Source organism: Phoenix dactylifera, chromosome 16, assembly GCF_009389715.1.
Source record: "Phoenix dactylifera cultivar Barhee BC4 chromosome 16, palm_55x_up_171113_PBpolish2nd_filt_p, whole genome shotgun sequence".
NCBI lineage: Eukaryota > Viridiplantae > Streptophyta > Magnoliopsida > Arecales > Arecaceae > Phoenix > Phoenix dactylifera.
This window is the reverse complement of record NC_052407.1, coordinates 8,428,846-8,449,676: the sequence shown is the minus strand read 5'-3', so window position 1 is coordinate 8,449,676 and position 20,831 is coordinate 8,428,846. Positions and strand designations below refer to the sequence as shown.

Genomic DNA, 20,831 nt, shown 5'->3' with positions numbered 1-20,831 from the left:
AAAAAGACCATTGAACAGATAAACTACAAAATCAAGCAACTAAAGGCATAAAGGAAGATTTAACCAATCGAACTCCCTATAATAATACCTGGAGCCAATTATGACATATTGCCTAAAATTATATAAAAGCAGCTTGATTTTCCAACTTTCCAATTCCATATAAATTAAGGTATAACCCCTTGAACAAAGAAGTAGCCCTCCTCAACCCGACATACAACTGCAGTAACAACAAAATAATCATTATAAAGCAGCTTGCCAATTCAACAGATTATGATAGAGTTCAAAGTGCTTTGAGAGACGGGCGCGATCCAACAGTTGACGTCGCAAAAAGTAGATCAAGCACCCTTTCATGCAAAAGATACAACCCAAACCCCCACGCAAGCATGACTAAAACTCTCGTCCCATTAAAATACAGCAGCAACCATCCATTTAGTACGAGAACAACACATACTGATGCCATCCTATTATAATATTAGTATATGATACAGTATGAAACGGCAACACGTACCAAATGTTGATACAGTACGAGAACAACATACTGATTCGATACCAATATGGTACAATAAATCCGATATGGTACAGTACTGACCAGTAAGGCAAACTTTGATCTAGACACTTAGGTGGCTTAAGTGAACTTCCAAGAGAGCTAGAAAATCCACATAAACAAAATAGTCGTTCAGAAAAAAAAAAAAGCATTACATTCCTTGATCATCAAAGATTGCTTCCAAACGAGACCACAAACATTACATTCCTACTCGCCAAGGGATAATTCAAGGCCTCAAACTTTCAGTTAGATGCAACTTCACTAGATCAATCGCTCTCTTCACATTTAATATTATTGAACCGCTTAGGCCCTATAACAAAACAGAATGATAATACGTTTAATGTTGTCTTCATAGGATTTTAGTCTACGATTGCCTTAGGACAACGATTTAAATATTGAGTCAAACGGGAAAACCACAAGCAAACAGGACACAAAACATGGATTACCATGATAGCGATAAAAGAGCCACCATGCAAGCATGACTAAAACTCTAGTTGCATCAAAATACAACACTAACCATCCATTCACAAAGAGAGAAAAAGATAAGTACAAAAGAAGAAGAAAATACATCACCAACAGTCCAACGCATATGATTTTTTTGAACGGAAAAAGGATCACAGAACAATAGCTTCATATACCATAAATGATTGCTTGCCCACTCACTGGATTCATCTTTCATATACCATAAACATACAAGCCAGATGATCAAATTAATAGGACACACAACATAACTCTGCATATGGCAAAACACAGGAAGACGCAAACCCAAACATCAGAGGACATGGGCATTCACCAATAAGCGTTTGTGGGGTGCCACAATCCTCTACCATGCCAATAAGTTGAATTAGTTGGGCAACTTAGTTGTGTGTAATCTGACAGTCAAGATTTAGTGAATGATAATTGCGTAGGCCACAAAATCACTACACAAAATGAAACCTCAGTATTTTGCATGGGAACATCACAATCTAGCATCAATGATTAACATAGAATGTGTCTTTAAGATGGAAAACCACAAGCAAACAGGAAACAAATAACATGGACCATTACGACAGGAATAAAAGAACCACCACATGCATACGACCAAAACTCTACTCCCATCAAAATACATCACCAATAGTCCAATGCATGTTTTTCTTCTACAAAAAAGAAAAGATGACTGTAGGACAACGATTTAAATATTGAGTCAAAAGGAAAAACCACAAGCAAACAGGACACAAAACATGGATTACCATGATAGCAATAAAAGAGTCACCATGCAAACATGACTAAAACTTTAGTTGCATCAAAATACAACACCGATCATCCATTCGCAAAGAGAGAAAAAGATAAGTACAAAAGAAGAAGAAAATGCATCATCAACAGTCCAATGCATATGATTTTTCTGAACGGGAAACGGAGCATAGAACAATGGCTTCATAATAAACGTGTCTAAGCTGGAGAACCACAAGGCAACAAGAAAGGGAACACCATAGCAGCAATCAAGGAATCACCAAGAACAACCAAAACTCCGCACGCATTAAAATATATCACCAACAGTCCAATGCATGTGTTTTTTCTCCCAAAAAGAGAAAAATAAATAAGAAAATAAAGATTCTGAAAAAATAAAAAAAAAAGAAATATAGAACTATAGCTCTGAAAACTGCAAGTAAACAAGAAAGAGATTACCATGACATCAATCAAAGTACCACCTTGCATGAATGACCAAAACTCTTCTCACATTGAAATACATCACCATCCAGTCCATGTGTTTTTCCCCCAAAAAATAAAGATGTATCGATGTTAAATTCCACAAAAAAGAAAAAAAAAATATTCACAAGTGCGTGTATTTTTTTCTTAAAAGAGAGAAGAAAGGATGAGTATAGCATGATAACTTAATATTGAATGTCTTAGGATGACATAGCATGCCATGACAGCCATAAAAGAACCATAATGCACACCCACAACCAAAATTCTACCTAATGACTCAATATTAATCGCAAATGACCTACAGCCGGAGCAACAAGGACATATTCAGCCCTGCCCAATGCATTCCGTACGAAACACATTCCTGCAATATTGGAGCTGTCCCATCTAACTTCCTGCGTCCAATATCTCCAATCAAGTAATGCAACTTTCATTGCCAACTCCAACCGTAACAACAACCTAAATGATTATAACAACAATAATGAACCAGAAAGAACCCTCTATCGAGATTCAGAGCTGCTCGATGGCACTATATCGAGATTCAAAGCTGCTCGATGCACCACTGCATGGAGACATCGAGCATCAAAATTGCCAGAGTATCATTAGGCATTTTTTTTTATTTAAGGAGATGAGGCTGCTGAGCCTCAGTGTGTTTTGCATCCACATAATATGAGTTATTGTCATGTCTTTGCTCTGAGCTCTAAATTTAAGAGTTTTGATTAGCATATGATTTGTATAGCATTTCCATTTGGGGCAAGTAATCAACAGCATCTTCCAGCTTGTAGTAGTATACTGGGCAAAGAAAGATGCCCTACAAGACTATAGTGCAATGGTTAATGGAAAGTATCCTTTGTTAATATATGCTTAATTCTCTTATACCCGCCACAGGGTGCTCCAATCCACTATCATGCCAATAAGTTGAACTAATTGGGCATGTCTAGCAGTCGAGATTTAGTGAATGATAAATTGTATAGGCCCCAAAATCACCGCACAAGATGAAACCTCAATATTTTGTATAGAAACATCACAATCTAACATCAAAGATGAACAACGAACATGTCTAAGCTGGAAAAACATGAGCAGACAGGAAATAGATAACCACTGTGACAGGAATAAAAGAACCACCATACATGCATGACCAAAACTTTACTCCCATTAAAATACATCACCAATAGTCCAATGCAAATTTTTTCGCCTGAAAAAAGAAAAACATGACAATAGAAAACATTGACTTAAATTAAGTCTGAGCTGGAAAACCACAAGAAAATAAGACAGATGACATGGATCACTATGACAGCAAGAAAATTATGCGAAAGGACTCACCTTTGCACAAATTCACAATCAGATCGAGCAATGGTCACTTTGAGATATATATAGCGATAACTGGATATAATTCAAAGTGTTTTGAGAGCCAGGTGCGATCCAACAGTTGATGTTGCAAAAGAAGATCAATTACTCTTTCGTGCAAAAGATACAACCCAAACCGCCATGCAAGCAGGACCAAAACTCTCGTCACATTAAAATACAACAGCAACCATCCATTTAAAAGAAATGAGAAAAGAGAAAGAAAAGCACAGAAGAAGAACAAAATATGTAGCAAAGTATAGAACAATGGATGAATATTAAATGTGTCTAAGTTGTAGGACCACAAGCAAACAACAAACGAAAAATCATAACAGTAATTACGGGACAACGACCTTCCATAAGAACAACAATCAAGCTGATTTGTCAAATTCGATGTATCGATCCAATAGAGTGTTTCATGCTAAAGTAAAGGGAGATACAACCTAGCCAACCCCCAGCGATAAAGATAGTTGAAAACTTCTCACATAGGTCTTTGTTCGAAAAGTTCAAGATCAAAGGTTTTGCAGCAATGTGACAAAGAATAGAAAGCCACGAGAATGAGTTGAGACTAAGTAATAGTGATGTACCTTCAAGATGACTAGAATACTATAACAATGGACGATATCATAACAATGGACGATATCATGGTCTATCTTGATAATTTCTTCTCAATGACTAGAATACCATAACAATGGACGATATCATGGTCTATCTTGATAGGGCCTATGTGAAAAGCATCAAACTCTAGCCTTTGTGAACTGGATACCAACCATAATTGAGAAGAAATTATCTTGATATAATTTTTTCAAAAGCATAATTCCAAAAAAACATCAAACAACATATGAATCCCAAAACCTAAAAATCTAAATCTTTTAACAGTTCACAGCCTTCAATGTCATGGCAAGGCAGCTAATGTACGTGTGTTAATGAAATGATAACCAAAAGAACGTCAATGAAAGAATACAAGAAAAATAATGAAGGAGGGACCAAAATAACCAACCTCAGAATGAAACACCAAATAAACATTTTTGTAGTAACATACTAGCCCCTACCTATCACAAAAGCAAACAGTGTGCATGCTAGAATTCTTGCACAAACTACATTATATTCAATAGCATGAACCAAAAGTATATTCCGTGAACAAACTTCAAATGGGGTGGGGACAGGGAGGACAGAATCAGAACAAGATCACCTCAGTTACAAATTCAAAGTTTACAATCTACCCAAATTAACAAACAAGATACCTATTCAGAAGGCTAATTAACAAAAAGAAAGTCATAAATCCTATAATAGGCATTGATCAAGTATTTTCCAAAACTAAAATGTTAAAATCTGTCAAGCCCCAAATCCGAAACATAATACGACTATACTACTGAGGGGTACAACCCTTGAAAATACGAAGCCAACAATTATAATCTTAAAACAAAATCAAAAATCCAAAACCATCATTCATGAAACAACTAAATAAATGCTGGTTCAGAGGCACTAAATCCATATTTAAATATCAAAAGGAGGAGAAAGGGAATAGTCAACGGTGAACCTAAACACCGGCAATCAAGATGAAAAAGGAGAAAAAGAAGGCGCACGAGGCCAACAATGTTGGATGGTAGAACCTCAAGGGGATGGGATGCCTTAAACTGAGGTGGAGGGCTAGGGTTTCCCAGCCTCCAGCCCTCTAGACTTTGACTCCCAACTGGAGTAGTCGAAGGAGTCTACTGTAGCTAGGCACGTGCAAGGCACGCACCTGACTTTCCTTTCTTTTTTTTTTCTTTTCTTTATTGTTGGCAAAGGGCAATCTTATTGATGGGCTGGTCAAGTGGACCGGGCAACGACAAATCAGCCTCGGTTATGAAACAAATCTATTAAAATTTAATCAGGTCCGAGTTCTTCAAAATCTATCCAAATCAATAACCAAGATACCTATTCAGATAGTTAAGAAAAGAAATTTGTAGATTCTACATAAATCAAACTGGATTACCATGACACGCTCTCAAGAGGCTGCAAAAAAACAAGAAACAATAATCAGCTTTGGTAAGAAGACTACTAAATAAATGTCATTTAACAAAATGTGCATAATAAACTTAAAGGTAAAACCCCCCTTCATCAGAAAATTATCTTGAGCCAACCACATCATATGACTGCTTCAGTCAATATCGAAGCTGCAGAAATTTGCTGATTGATTCAGGGCACTGATTGAAGAGGATCACTAAGCAAAAAAACATGGATATATTAGCCATAGTACATGATGAAAATAATGGAATTGATGAGGAAATCTTAGTGACAGGTAACTTCAAAAAATCTAAAAAAGAAAGGAGAACCTTGACTCCAAGGGAAGACAGATGGAGCTCTTTGCAAATATCCAAATCTAGAATTTCCAGAAAAATGAAATTCCTAACAAGACTCTTTAGATTGTAGCCCAAGGTGTCAATAACCAAGATACCTATTCAGATAGTTAAGAAAAAGGAATTTGAAGATTCTACATAAGTCAAACTGGATTACCATGACACGCTCTCAAGAGGCAGCCAAGAAACAAGAAACAATAATCAGCTTTGGTAAGAAGACTACTAAATAAATGTCATTTAACGAAATATGCATAATAAACTTTAAGGTAAACCCCCCCCCCCCCCTCACCAGAATTATATCATGAGCCAATTACTTCATATGACTGCTTCAGCCAATATTGAAGCTGCAGAAATTTGCCGATTGATTCAGGGCACTGATTGAAGAGGATCACTTAGCAAAAAAAATGGATATATTAACCATAGTACATGATGAAAATAATGGAATTGATGGTGAAATCTTGGTGACTGGTAACTTCAAAAAATCTAAAGAAGAAAATAGAACCTAGACTCGAGGGGAAGACATACGAAGCTCTTTGCAAAAATCCAAATCCAGAATTTCCAGAAAAATGAAATTCCTAACAATACTCTTTAGATTGTAGCCCAAGGTGTGCATAAGGATCCACATCTATTCCCTGATCAAAAGATGACATATCTCACCAAATCATTTAGATCACTGAAGCATTGAGATGATAGAGCCCAGCAGACAAATAATACCAACATCCAGTAGCAAAAGCTCCCCTCAATGAAAAGAATCTGCTAGAGCAAAACCTCTATGAAATTCGACCAGAACAAGGATATTAAATTCTGCCCGCCATAAAAACTGATATATTTTGATTGATCCACATCAACAAAGATAAGAAACACCCTTAGCTGAAACATGAAACATAACATGCGCCAAAAAGGAAAGAAAGGAAAATGAGAGATGATGAATCGAGATGTGAAACATGCTAATTAAAGTGCTACTTACCAAACACTTGTATCCATCAACTTTGATGACGCTCATAAGTGGCAGTTATTGTTCTGGTACAATATAATCTGAAAGCACTAACAGAAAAACTATACCGATGTCCAGATCCCTAGAAACTGACATTTACATTGCCCATATAGCTAAGTGTTGGGGTTCAAATTTGGCCCGATCCATTTTGCTCCCCATCACTAAGATAACTAAGAAGTGAAAGCTCAAAAAATGAGAGAGAATATAATCTAAAGATACTTCAAATACGGTCAAACAAAAGCAAGACAAGAAGTTGATGACTCCCAAGATGCTCTGAAAGCACAGTGCCAGAAAAGCAATTCTTTAAATCATAAACCAAATTGAATGCCAAAAGCAATTCTTTAAGAACCCAAAAAGCCAACAGCCATAAATGAGATCCATGAAAATTTGACAAAGTCCCAAGTTCTTGAGAACTACCCACTACAAAATATATCTCCACCACTACAAGCTCAGGCAGGACTGGAATTGAAGAAACAGTAATCACTACATGCCCTGAGTACCAACCTGGGAAATATAACATTTCCCAAAGCAGGACGACTGAAAACCATATACGAAGCCAATCCATCCACCAAAGCCATATCCTCTTTCATACCTTCTCTATAGGATGAAAAACCTCACTCATCAAAACCATGCATGAAGCCAACCCATGCACAGTAGCATTATCACAATGGAAAACTGATGACTGGATCAGCATACTGATGAAAGAGACAGAAGGAAAAGAGAACCTCATACACAAGAAAAGGAAATGAAGCTCGCTGCAACCATACCTCAATCCTACCAATCCACGTAGCAGTACCACCAAGGAGTTGGACTGGATCACAATCTTGATTAAAGAAACAGAAGAAGAGGAGCAGTTGTCCATCATATAAGAGAATGAAACTCATTACAATCAACCAAATCCAGAATTTCTAAAAATCCCCACCTGCTGTGACCCAATGTGTAAACTAAACAAAAATTACCGCATCATTCGATATAAAAAGCTGGAACACAATAACCGCAACATACACGATAACAAACATTCTTAAAAGAAAGAATCCTCTCGAGCAAAACCTGGGACTCCCGAAAAAAGAAAAACCTCTTCAGCAAAGCCTCCTGCAAAACTGCAATTAAAGCAACGATAATATTCTTGCCTGCTAGTGGGACTCAAGAAAATGTGGTGCTTTATGTACATCAGTATCAAAGATAGGAAACCCCTGCATTGAAGATGAAATCTTGACACTAGCACCTATATATCGTTACTTTCGCTCAAGGCACCACATCAGCGTGTTATTCTTTAAAAAAGAAGGGGGGAGTGGGAGATCCTGAGAAGCAAACATCATTCCATTGCTAAACATAAAGCAACAAAATGCCGATTAATATCATTATTTAGTTAACAATTTTAGGAAAAATAAAGAATATATAACAAGACAAACATTGAGGCACCAAAAAGATAATGTAAACCACAAGTCCATTTACTGAACAGCCATATCCCAACTGGTTGAGTTGGTAATTGAAACGGAATTCAATGTCAGAAAACTCGCAAAAAAGAATTAATTTTTAAGAACCTAGGTAGTGGGCAAGTCCCTGCCAATAAGTCCGTGATAGGGAATTCAATGATATAGGAAATAAATAGACCTCACTGCACGAGAAATGAGCTGCCAAGCCTAGAACTTAACAGGACAAAACTTAAAAGTACACAAACTCGTAAGAGTGATACTTAGAAAATCATCAAGTCAAATGTACCTCCAGATCCCCATGAATTAGAGAATCCTGCAATGCCACAACAACCACTAGGGAAAAAAATTAATAGACACAAAAAATCATCATCAAGTCAAATGTACTTCCAGATCCCCATGAATTAGAGAATCCTGCAATGCCGCAACAACCACTAGGGAAAAAAATTAATAGGCACAATCCATATGAGATTAGAAACACCTCCTCAGTAAACAACCTTCTTTCAACTACAACCCTGCAACATTGTATTTTGGTATATGATGCCACATTAGTCAAAGATGAAACCGCGATACTGTTAGACAAACAAAAGAATCGCCAAGCAGTAAAGCCTAAAACAATAACTGGAACATGCAATAAATGAATAAACAAAACATATTGACCAAATGAACCACCCAAAATGTTCCAATTCCGACAAGATCATGGACAGATTGCCTATGATAAGCATTCAACCAGAATAAAGATTGGCAAAACAGTGAGAATGCAAGACTCCACTAAATCCCTAGGAAGAAGAAAAAGACCCGCACCAGCATAGAGTTTTGCAAGGCTGAAAAAATAATATGGGGGACAAAATCCATTAAAGTCATATTTCCCCTCATACAATCATATCTTAACTCCTGCCATATCTTTGTTCTGAAATATGATACTACCTTAGTCAATAATTAAATCAAGATATTGATGAACCAAATAAAAACAATCACCAAGAAATGTAGCCCAAAAGAATAATCAAAGCAGACAACAAAATTACTAGCCCAAGGAAATATCAGGACAAAATAGAACCACCTACTCAGTAGTTTCCCCTCTTATAAGAACATCTGCAAGAACCTCTAGAACTATCATGAAATCAAAAGGACATCAAGGAATTTAGAACCATTTTTATTTTAACCTCAGTGAAGAACCCTTTAAACCAAGTATAGCAGATACAATATAAAAAACTGTGAGAGAGAGAGGGAGGGAGGGATGTAGGAGAAAACAAAGAAAATGTCTCTTTGTGCATCAAACATTTTCAAGCCATACAGCAGCAAACAGAGTCATATCCAAAGACATCTCAAGTTCTGATTAGAAACTCCGTATAGGTGTGGCCCTGATAATCCAAAAAAAAACTACAAAAAGGGCAATTCATAAAAGGATAAAATTAATATAATTTAGGGTAAGAAACAGAGCTCTTCCCCAATAACTGAAAATTTGATAATTCCAAACCTCAACAATCCACAGCACAAAGACCAACTGGCCATCAGACTAAATTGGAACCTGCTTTCTTTACCATACTTATTGTATCTCAATCTCTAAGAGAAATGAAATAAAATGAATGTTGACAAAGTGAATAATAAATGTTGAGGACTGCTAAATAAAAAATAATCAGCTTTGGTAAGAAGACTGCTAAATAAATGTCATTTAACAAAATGTGCATAATAAACTTTAAGGTAAAAACCCCCCTTCATCAGAAAATTATCTTGAGCCAACCACTTCATATGACTGCTTCAGTCAATATTGAAGCTGCAGAAATTTGCTGATTGATTCAGGGCATTGATTGAAGAGGATCACTTAGCAAAAAAACATGGATATATTAGCCATAGTACATGATGAAAATAATGGAATTGATGAGGAAATCTTAGTGACAAGTAACTTCAAAAAATCTAAAAAAGAAAGGAGAACCTTGACTCCAAGGGAAGACAGATGGAGCTCTTTGCAAATATCCAAATCCAGAATTTCCAGAAAAATGAAATTCCTAACAAGACTCTTCAGATTGTAGCCCAAGGTGTCAATAACCAAGATACCTATTCAGATAGTTAAGAAAAAGGAATTTGTAGATTCTACATAAGTCAAACTGGATTACCATGACACGCTCTCAAGAGGCTGCAAAGAAACAAGAAACAATAATCAGCTTTGGTAAGAAGACTACTAAATAAATGTCATTTAACAAAATATGCATAATAAACTTTAAGGTAAAACCCCCCCTTCATCAGAATTATATCATGAGCCAATTACTTCATATGACTGCTTCAGTCAATATTGAAGCTGCAGAAATTTCCCAATTGATTCAGGGCACTAATTGAAGAGGATGACTTAGCAAAAAAAATGGATATATTAACCATAGTACATGATGAAAAAAATGGAATTGATGATGAAATATTGGTGACAGGTAACTTCAAAAAATCTAAAGAAGAACCTTGACTCTAGGGGAAGACATACGAAGCTCCTTGCAAATATCCAAATCCAGAATTTCCAGAAAAATGAAATTCCTAACAATACTCTTTAGATTGTAGCCCAAGGTGTGCATAAGGATCCACATCCATTCCCTGATCAAAAGATGACATATCTCACCAAATCATTTAGATCACTGAAGCATTGAGATGATAGAGCCCAGCAGACAAATAATACCAACATCCAGTAGCAAAAGCTCCCCTCAATGAAAAGAATCTGCTAGAGCAAAACCTCTATGAAATTCGACCAGAACAAGGATATTAAATTCTGCCCGCCATAAAAACTGATAAAGTATTTTGATTGATCCACATCAACAAAGATAAGAAACACCCTTAGCTGAAACATGAAACATAACATGAGCCAAAAAGGAAAGAAAGGAAAATGAGAGATGATGAATCGAGATGTGCAACTTGCTAATTAAAGTGCTACTTACCAAACACTTGTATCCATCAACTTCGATGACGCTCATAAGTGGCAGTTATTGTTCTGGTACAATATAATCTGAAAGCACTAACAGAAAAACTATACCGATGTCCAGATCCCTAGAAACTGACATTTACATTGCCCATATAGCTAAGTGTTGGGGTTCAAATTTGGCCCGATCCATTTTGCTCCCCATCACTAAGATAACTAAGAAGTGAAAGTTTAAAAAAATGAGAGAGAATATAATCTAAAGATACTTCAAATACGGTCCAACAAAAGCAAGACAAGAAGTTGATGACTCCCAAGATGCTCTGAAAGCACAGTGCCAGAAAAGCAATTCTTTAAGTCATAAACCAAATTGAATGCCAAAAGCAATTCTTTAAGAACCCAAAAAGCCAACAGCCATAAATGAGATCCATGAAAATTTGACAAAGTCCCAAGTTCTTGAGAACTACCCACTACAAAATATATCTCCACCACTACAAGCTCAGGCAGGACTGGAATTGAAGAAACAGTAATCACTACATGCCCTGAGTACCAACCTGGGAAATATAACATTTCCCAAAGCAGGACGACTGAAAACCATATACGAAGCCAATCCATCCACCAAAGCCATATCCTCTTTCATACCTTCTCTATAGGATGAAAAACCTCACTCATCAAAACCATGCATGAAGCCAACCCATGCACAGTAGCATTATCACTATGGAAAACTGATGACTGGATCAGCATACTGATGAAAGAGACAGAAGGAAAAGAGAACCTCATACACAAGAAAAGGAAATGAAGCTCGCTGCAACCATACCTCAATCCTACCAATCCACGTAGCAGTACCACCAAGGAGTTGGACTGGATCACAATCTTGATTAAAGAAACAGAAGAAGAGGAGCAGTTGTCCATCATATAAGAGAATGAAACTCATTACAATCAACCAAATCCAGAATTTCTAAAAATCCCCACCTGCTGTGACCCAATGTAAACTAAACAAAAATTACCGCATCATTCGATATAAAAAGCTGGAACACAATAACCGCAACATACACGATAACAAACATTCTTAAAAGAAAGAATCCTCTCGAGCAAAACATGGGACTCCCGAAAAAAGAAAAACCTCTTCAGCAAAGCCTCCTGCAAAACTGCAATTAAAGCAACGATAATATTCTTGCCTGCTAGTGGGACTCAAGAAAATGTGGTGCTTTATGTACATCAGTATCAAAGATAGGAAACCCCTGCATTGAAGACGAAATCTTGACACTAGCACCTATATATCGTTACTTTCGCTCAAGGCACCACATCAGCGTGTTATTCTTTAAAAAAGAAGGGGGGAGTGGGAGATCCTGAGAAGCAAACATCATTCCATTGCTAAACATAAAGCAACAAAATGCTGATTATTATCAATTATTTAGTTAACAATTTTAGGAAAAATAAAGAATATATAACAAGACAAACATTGAGGCACCAAAAAGATAATGTAAACCACAAGTCCATTTACTGAACAGCCATATTCCAACTGGTTGAGTTGGTAATTGAAACCGAATTCATTGTCAGAAAACTCGCAAAAAAGAATTATTTTTTAAGAACCTAGGGAGTGGGCAAGTCCCTGCCAATAAGTCCGTGATAGGGAATTCAATGATATAGGAAATAAATAGACCTCACTGCACGAGAAATGAGCGGCCAAGCCTAGAACTTAACAGGACAAAACTTAAAAGTACACAAACTAGTAAGAGTGATACTTAGAAAATCATCAAGTCAAATGTACCTCCAGATCCCCATGAATCAGAGAATCCTGCAATGCCACAACAACCACTAGGGAAAAAAATTAATAGACACAAAAAATCATCAAGTCAAATGTACTTCCAGATCCCCATGAATTAGAGAATCCTGCAATGCCGCAACAACCACTAGGGAAAAAAATTAATAGGCACAATCCATATGAGATAGAAACACCTCCTCTGTAAACAACCTTCTTTCAACTACAACCCTGCAATATTGTATTTTGGTATATGATGTCACATTAGTCAAAGATGAAACCGCGATACTGTTAGACAAACAAAAGAATCGCCAAGCAGTAAAGCCTAAAACAATAACTGGAACATGTGAACTATAATGAATAAACAAAACATATTGACCAAATGAACCACCCAAAATGCTCCAATTCCGACAAGATCATGGACAGATTGCCTATGATAAGCATTCAACCAGAATAAAGATTGGCAAAACAGTGAGAATGCAAGACTCCACTAAATCCCTAGGAAGAAGAAAAAGACCCACACCAGCATCGAGTTTTGCAAGGCTGAAAAAATAATATGGGGGACAAAATCCATTAAAGTCATATTTCCCCTCATACAATCATATCTTAACTCCTGCCATATCTTTGTTCTGAAATATGATACTACCTTAGTCAATAATTAAATCAAGATATTGATGAACCAAATAAAAACAATCACCAAGAAATGTAGCCCAAAAGAATAATCAAAGCAGACAACAAAATTACTAGCCCAAGGAAATATCAGGACAAAATGGAACCACCTACTCAGTAGTTTCCCCTCTCATAAGAACATCTGCAAGAATCTCTAGAACTATCATGAAATCAAAAGGACATCAAGGAATTTAGAACCATTTTTATTTTAACCTCAGTGAAGAACCTTTTAAACCAAGTATAGCAGATACAATATAAAAAACTGTGAGAGAGAGAGGGAGGGAGGGAGGTAGGAGAAAACAAAGAGAAAATGTCTCTTTGTGCATCAAACATTTTCAAGCCATATAGCAGCAAACAGAGTCATATCCAAAGACATCTCAAGTTCTGATTAGAAACTCCGTATAGGTGCGGCCCTGATAATCCAAAAAAAAACTACAAAAAGGACAAAATTAATATAGTTTAGGCCCTTAGGGTAAGAAACAGAGTTCTTCCCCAATAACTGAAAATTTGATAATTCCAAACCTCAGCAATCCCACAGCACAAAGACCAACTGGCCATCAGACTAAACTGGAACCTGCTTTCTTTACCATACTTATTGTATCTCAATCTCTAAGAGAAATGAAATAAAATGAATGTTGACAAAGTCTTTCAACATGCACAAGAAATGGTTTGCCAAGACTTGCAAATTATGAGAATGGATATCTTGAGATACAGTCAAGAAATGAGGAGCATGTCAACATAGACAGATCAGCTAATAAAGAACAAAACTGCAAAAAATACCATCAAGCAGATGAACTACAAAATCAAGCAACTAAAGGCATAAAGGAAGATTTAACCAATTGAACTCCCTATAATAATACCTGGATCCAATTATGACGTATTGCCTCAAACTATATAAAAGCAACTTGATTTTCCAGCTTTCCAATTCCATATAAATTAAGGTATAACCCCTTGGACAAAGAAATAGCCCTCCTCAATCCGACATACAACTGCAGTAACAACAAAATAATCATTATAAACCAGCTTGCCAATTCAACAGATTGTAAACACCTGTTAATGAAGAATTAGATATGACATCCATCAGGAATTCTAAGGTTGTGGAAACACTACTTCTCTGGTGCTCCCCAAAACAATAACTCATCAGTATACCAAAATGATATAATAACACCAACAAGTTAGCACTATGCAACAGACATTGCGCTTCAACCAAAAACAAGATGTTCTAAATCAACCTGAAAGCTATTAATCAATCACAGAATATTCCAAATTCTGAAAGAAAACACTATATCAAAGGCTGCAGATCATCAAACAAAAGCAAATCATGACAAATTCTTGGAAACCTAAATCAATAACAGAAGATCCCTCAAAACCCAAAATCAATTCTTTAAGAACCCAAAAAGCTGACAACCATAAATGAGATCCATGAAAATTTGACAAGTCCAAGATCTTGAGAACTACCCACTACAAAATATGTCTCCACCACTACAAGCTCAGGCAGGACTGGGACTGAAGAAACAGTGATCACTCCACGCCCTGAGTGAGCAACCTGGGAAATATATCATTTCATATCTTTGCAGCAGGATGAAAAATGTCGCCCATGAAAACCATATACGAAGCAAATCCAGCCAGCAAAGCCATATCGTCTTCCATACCTTCGCTATAGGATGAAAAACCTCACTCGTCAAAACCATGCATGAAGCCAATCCATGCACAGTAGCATTATGACTATGGAAAACTGACGACTGGATCAGCATCCTGATGAAAGAGACAGAAGGAAAAGAGGACCTCATATACAAGAAAAGGAAATGAAGCTCGCTGCAAACATATCTCGAGCCTATCCATCCACGTAGCTGTACCACCAAGGAGTGTGACTGGATCACAATCTTGATTAAAGAAACAGAAGAAGAGGAGCAGTTGTCCATCATATAAGAGAATGAAACTCATTGCAATCAACCAAATCCATAATTTCTAAAAATCTGCTCCATCTGTAACCCAATGCGTAAACTAAACATAAATTACTGCATCATTAGACAATAAAGGCTGGAACACAATAACCGCAACATACACGATAACAAACATTCTTAAGGAAAGAATCCTCTTGAGCAAAACCTGGTACTCCTGAAAAAAGAAAACCTCTTCAGCAAAGCCTCCTGCGAAACTGCAATAAAAGCAATGATAATATTCTGGCCTGCTGGTGGGACTCAAGAAAATGTACCACTTTATGTACATCAGTATCAACTATAGGAAACCCCTGCATTGAAGACGAAATCTTGACACTAGCACCTATATATTCATTATTTTGGCTCATGGCACCACATGAGTGTGTTTTTTTTAAAAAAAGAAGGGGGGAGGGGGAGATCCTGAGCAGCAAACATCATTCCATTGCTAAACATAAAGCAACAAAATGCTGATTAATATCATTATTTAGTTAATAATTTTAGGAAAAATAAAGATTATATAACAAAGACAAGCATTGAGGGACCAAAAAGATAATGTAAACCACAAGTCCATTTACTGAACAGCCATATCCCAACTGGTTGAGTTGGTAATTGAAACAAAATTCAATGTCAGGAAACCCGGTAAAAAGAATTAATTGTTAAGAACCTAGGTGGTGGGCAGGTCCCTGCCAATAAGTCCATGGTAAGGAATTCAATGATATAGGAAAGACATAAACCTCACTGCACGAGAAATGAGTTGTCAAGCATAGAACTTAACGTGACAAAACTTAAGAGTACACAACTAGCAAGAGTGATACCAAGAAAATCATCAAGTCAAATGTACTTCCAGATCCCCATGAATTAGAGAATCTTGCAATGCCGCAACAACCACTAGGGAAAAAAATTAATAGACACAATCCATATGAGATTAGAAACACCCTCCTCTGTAAACAACCTTCTTTCAACTACAACCCTGCAATATTGTATTTTGGTATATGATGCCACATTAGTCAAAGATGAAACCGCGATACTGTTAGACAAACAAAAGAATCACCAAGCAGTAAAGCCTAAAACAATAACTGGAATATGTGAACTATAAATGAATAAACAAAACATATTGACCAAATGAAAAGCCCAAAATGCTCCAAATTTGACAAGATCATGGACAGATTGCCTATGATAAGCATTCAACCAGAATAAAGATCGGCAAAACAGTGAGAATGCGTGACTCCACTAAATCCCTAGGAAGAAGAAAAAGACCCCCACCAGCATTGAGTTTTGCTAGGCTGAAAATATAATATGGGGGACATAATCGTATCTTAACTCCAGCCATATCTTTGTTCTGAAAAATTATACTACCTTAGTCAATAATTAAATCAAGATATTGACGAACCAAATAAAAACAATCACCAAGAAATGTAGCACAAAAACTAATCAAAGCAAACAAGAAAGCCAAAATTACTAACCCAAGGAAATATCAGGACAAAATAGAACCACCTACTCCGTAGTTTCCCCTCTTATAAGAACATCAGCAAGAATCTCTAGAACTATCATGAAATCAAAAGGACATCAAGGAATTTAGAACCATTTTTATTTTGACCTCAGTGAAGAACCCTTTAAACCAAGTATAGCAGATACAATATAAAAAACAAAGAGAAAATGTCTCTTTGTGCATCAAACATTTTCAAGCCATACAGCAGTAAACAGAACCATTTTTATTTTGACCTCAGTGAAGAACCCTTTAAACCAAGTATAGCAGATACAATATAAACAACAAAAAGAAAATGTCTCTTTGTGCATCAAACATTTTCAAGCCATACAGCAGTAAACAGAGTCATATCCAAACTAAGGACATCTCAAGTTCTAATTAGAAACTCCATATAGGTGCGGCCCTGATAAGCCAAAAAAAAAGTTACAAAAGGAGAATTCATAAAAGGATAAAATTAATATAATTTCGGGTAAGAAACAGAGCTCTTCCCCAATAACTGAAAATTTGATATTTCCAAACCTCAGCAATCCACAGCACAAAGACCAACTGGCCATCAGACTAAATTTGGCATACTTATTGTATCTCAATCTCTAAGAGAAATGAAACAAATTGAATTTTGACAAACTCTTCCAACATGCACAAGAAATTGTTTGCCTTGTTTACCAAGACTTGCAAATTATGAGAATGGATATCTTGAGATACAGTCAAGAAATGAGGAGCATGTCAACATAGACAGATCAGCTAAAAAAGAACAAAACTGCAAAAAAGACCATTGAACAGATGAACTACAAAATCAAGCAACTAAAGGCATAAAGGAAGATTTAACCAATCGAACTCCCCATAATAATACTTGGAGCCAATTATGACATATTGAAGCAGCTTGATTTTCCAACTTTCCAATTCCATATAAATTAAGGTATAACCCCTTGAACAAAGAAGTAGCCCTCCTCAACCCGACATACAAGTGCAGTAACAACAAAATAATCATTAAAAAGCAGCTTGCCAATTCAACAGATTATAAACACCTGCTAATGAAGAATTAGATATGGCATCCATCAGGAATTCTTGATGGTCCCAGAACAAGAAAACTGCCCAATATCAGGAACACAGAAAAAACCCAAACATCAGAACATCCGTACAAAAATCATATAATAAAAAAACCAGGACCATAGATGTGAAAATCAAGAACTCCTAAGGTTGTGGCAACAAAACTTCTCTGGTGCTCCACAAAACCATAACTCGTCAGTATACCGAAACGATATAATAACACCAACCAGTTACCACTATGCAACCGACATTGCACTTCAACCAAAAACAAGATGTTCTAAATCAACCTGAAAGCGATTAATCAATCACAGAATATTGCAAATTCTGAAAGAAAACACTAGATCAAAGGCTGCAGATCATCAAAAAAAACAGATCATGACAAATTCTTGGAAACCTAAATCACTAATAGAAGATCCCTCAAAACCCCTGCTCATAGAGGCCCAAATCCAGAACAGAGGCAATAGACCACAAATAAAACCATATGGTCCAAGCTTATAGGAACCCTAGAACATGTACCAAAGAGCAAAATTTGAAACCTATAACAAACTAGCAACCAAGGGACGCTCTAAATTCCTCTCAAGAAATCCAAAATCAGTAAATTAAATGTCACAGATCCTCAAATAAGAACAAGCATGCCTGAATCTGGAAACCCTAAATCAATTTGTTCGCCGAAGGACTAAATCAAATTATCAACCAAGAATCCTTTAAATCAATCATTCTCAATACTGAAAAGCCTATATCAAATTGTTGACCGAAGACCTATACCATTCAAAAAATCCCAAATCAGTAAATTAAAGTATCACAGATCCTCGAATAAGAACAAAGCATTCTTGAAACCATAAATCAAATTGTTGGCAGAAAACCTAAATCAAACTATCAACCAAAGAATCCCATAAATCAATAATTCTCTATTCTAAAACCGTAGATCAAATTTTTGATCGAAGACCTAAATCAAATTATCAACCAAAAAATACTATAAATCGTTTACGAGAAACCCCAATTCAATAAGAACTAGTTTTCAAGAATCTCCAATTCAAGAAATCGAAAGCCACGTACCCAAACAAAAATCCAAATACAAGCAAGAGAAACCTAAGATCCCAAAAACAATGGCTAAAGAACCGTAAAATCTTCCAAAACATCTAAAGAACCGCAAAATCTAACGGGGAAGGAGAAGAACGACACACCTAAGAACCAGAAGAAAAAAAAAAGAACCAGGAGAAAAACCGAACGCTCCATCCCGCCCGGAAGGGCGCGCTGCAAATACTCACGACATCCTCTGATATTTATAGTGGGAGACGAGGCAGAGGAACGGTTGAGATTAAGTTGATCTAGTACCCATCGACGGTGAGATCGGGCACGCTTTTGTATGAACGTTGGAAGTCCGATGGTTTCCGTGTCCTGGTTGGTTGAGGAGTCTGGATGCTCTTCTAGACGGCTTAGATTTGAGATTTTCGCTAACTTCATGGCACGTGGCAGCGTCCACGAAACAAAATATGCTTCCCGCGAGCATTCATCTCCCACCAAAATTAGGAACGAAACAATCGCCTCCATATTCTTCTTTTTATAACATTTATATAAATTATGAAGAATAATATTAAAACTAATTATATTTTTTTATTTCTTTATAGGCTTTTTGGTACTTTTGTCAATATTAATCTAATTTATGTAATATTAAAATTAAAATCGTTACTTATCTACCCATAGTTGATTTCTCTAAATTTCCTAATTTGTTTACTCTTCTAAATTTTATTATGATATTTTTCTAATATTTGCCATGCAATTTTAATTTTTAGCATCATGTTTTTCTGATTTTTCTAATTTATTTACTTTTAAAAACTTTTGTTCTCATAAAACCAACTGCTTTTGGTTTTTTTTTGAATTTTTTATATGTATACCCTCCTAAATATACGAAATTATATGAATTTTCTTATAAAATTACTATTTGCATGTATGTTCCTTTTTTTTATATGTACTCGTACCATTTAACATCGTTAAAAAATAAACAATTTAATATTAAAATGACTGAAATACCCTTTTGGGTAGTTATGCAAAAAAAAGTTATAAAGGTATACACAAAAATAATAACTTTATGAAGGTATTCATATAATTTATTATATTTAAAAAGATATATATTCAAAAAAATATTAAAAAAATAAAATTTGGCTGAAATTTGCTAAGTCTTTTATGATTCAGTTAGATTAACAAGTTAAAAAAGATCAAGTCACATGGTTATTTTTTTTTTTTTAGATCTTGAGTCGGTCGAGTTGAAATATTAGATAATCATTTTGGTAATGTCATTCTTTATTTGATTTTTGATATAATTACCATTGTTGAATCTATAATATCTACATATTTTTATTATTTTTAAAAATATTATAGCATATTGAATTTAAATTAATTATAGATGCTGAGATTAATAAAATAATTTTTAGTGATCTATAAATATTGAGTTGTTGCTTGTTTTTGAGGCAAAAATTTCATAAAAGCAACATGATTTATTCTATAAGAGTTGATATTAATATGATTTAATCTTCTTTGTTATCTTTTTTTATTAATGAATTATTTTTACTAGATTTTGATCATTTTTTATTATATTTTTTTACATGTATATCCTTTTATATATGGATAATTGTATGAATACACTCATAAAATTGCTATTTACATATGTATCTAAATAAAGTGTTCTTTTTGCAC

At 35.6% G+C, this 20,831-nt stretch overlaps 1 long non-coding RNA gene across 20 annotated transcripts in view; it reads right to left on the bottom strand.

Moving 5' to 3' along the window:
* The window catches only part of LOC113462327, a 31,375-nt gene extending 11,996 nt beyond the window's left edge, over window positions 1-19,379 (bottom strand). For 7 of the 20 annotated variants that reach the window (XR_005506491.1, XR_005506500.1, XR_005506504.1 and 4 more), the window contains exon 1: window positions 89-19,379. This is a non-coding gene — a long non-coding RNA (uncharacterized LOC113462327). The remainder of the gene's footprint in view (window positions 1-88) is intronic. The other 13 variants (XR_005506501.1, XR_005506497.1, XR_005506499.1 and 10 more) reach the window with 13 other exon arrangements.
* Window positions 19,380-20,831: the final 1,452 nt, after the last annotated feature.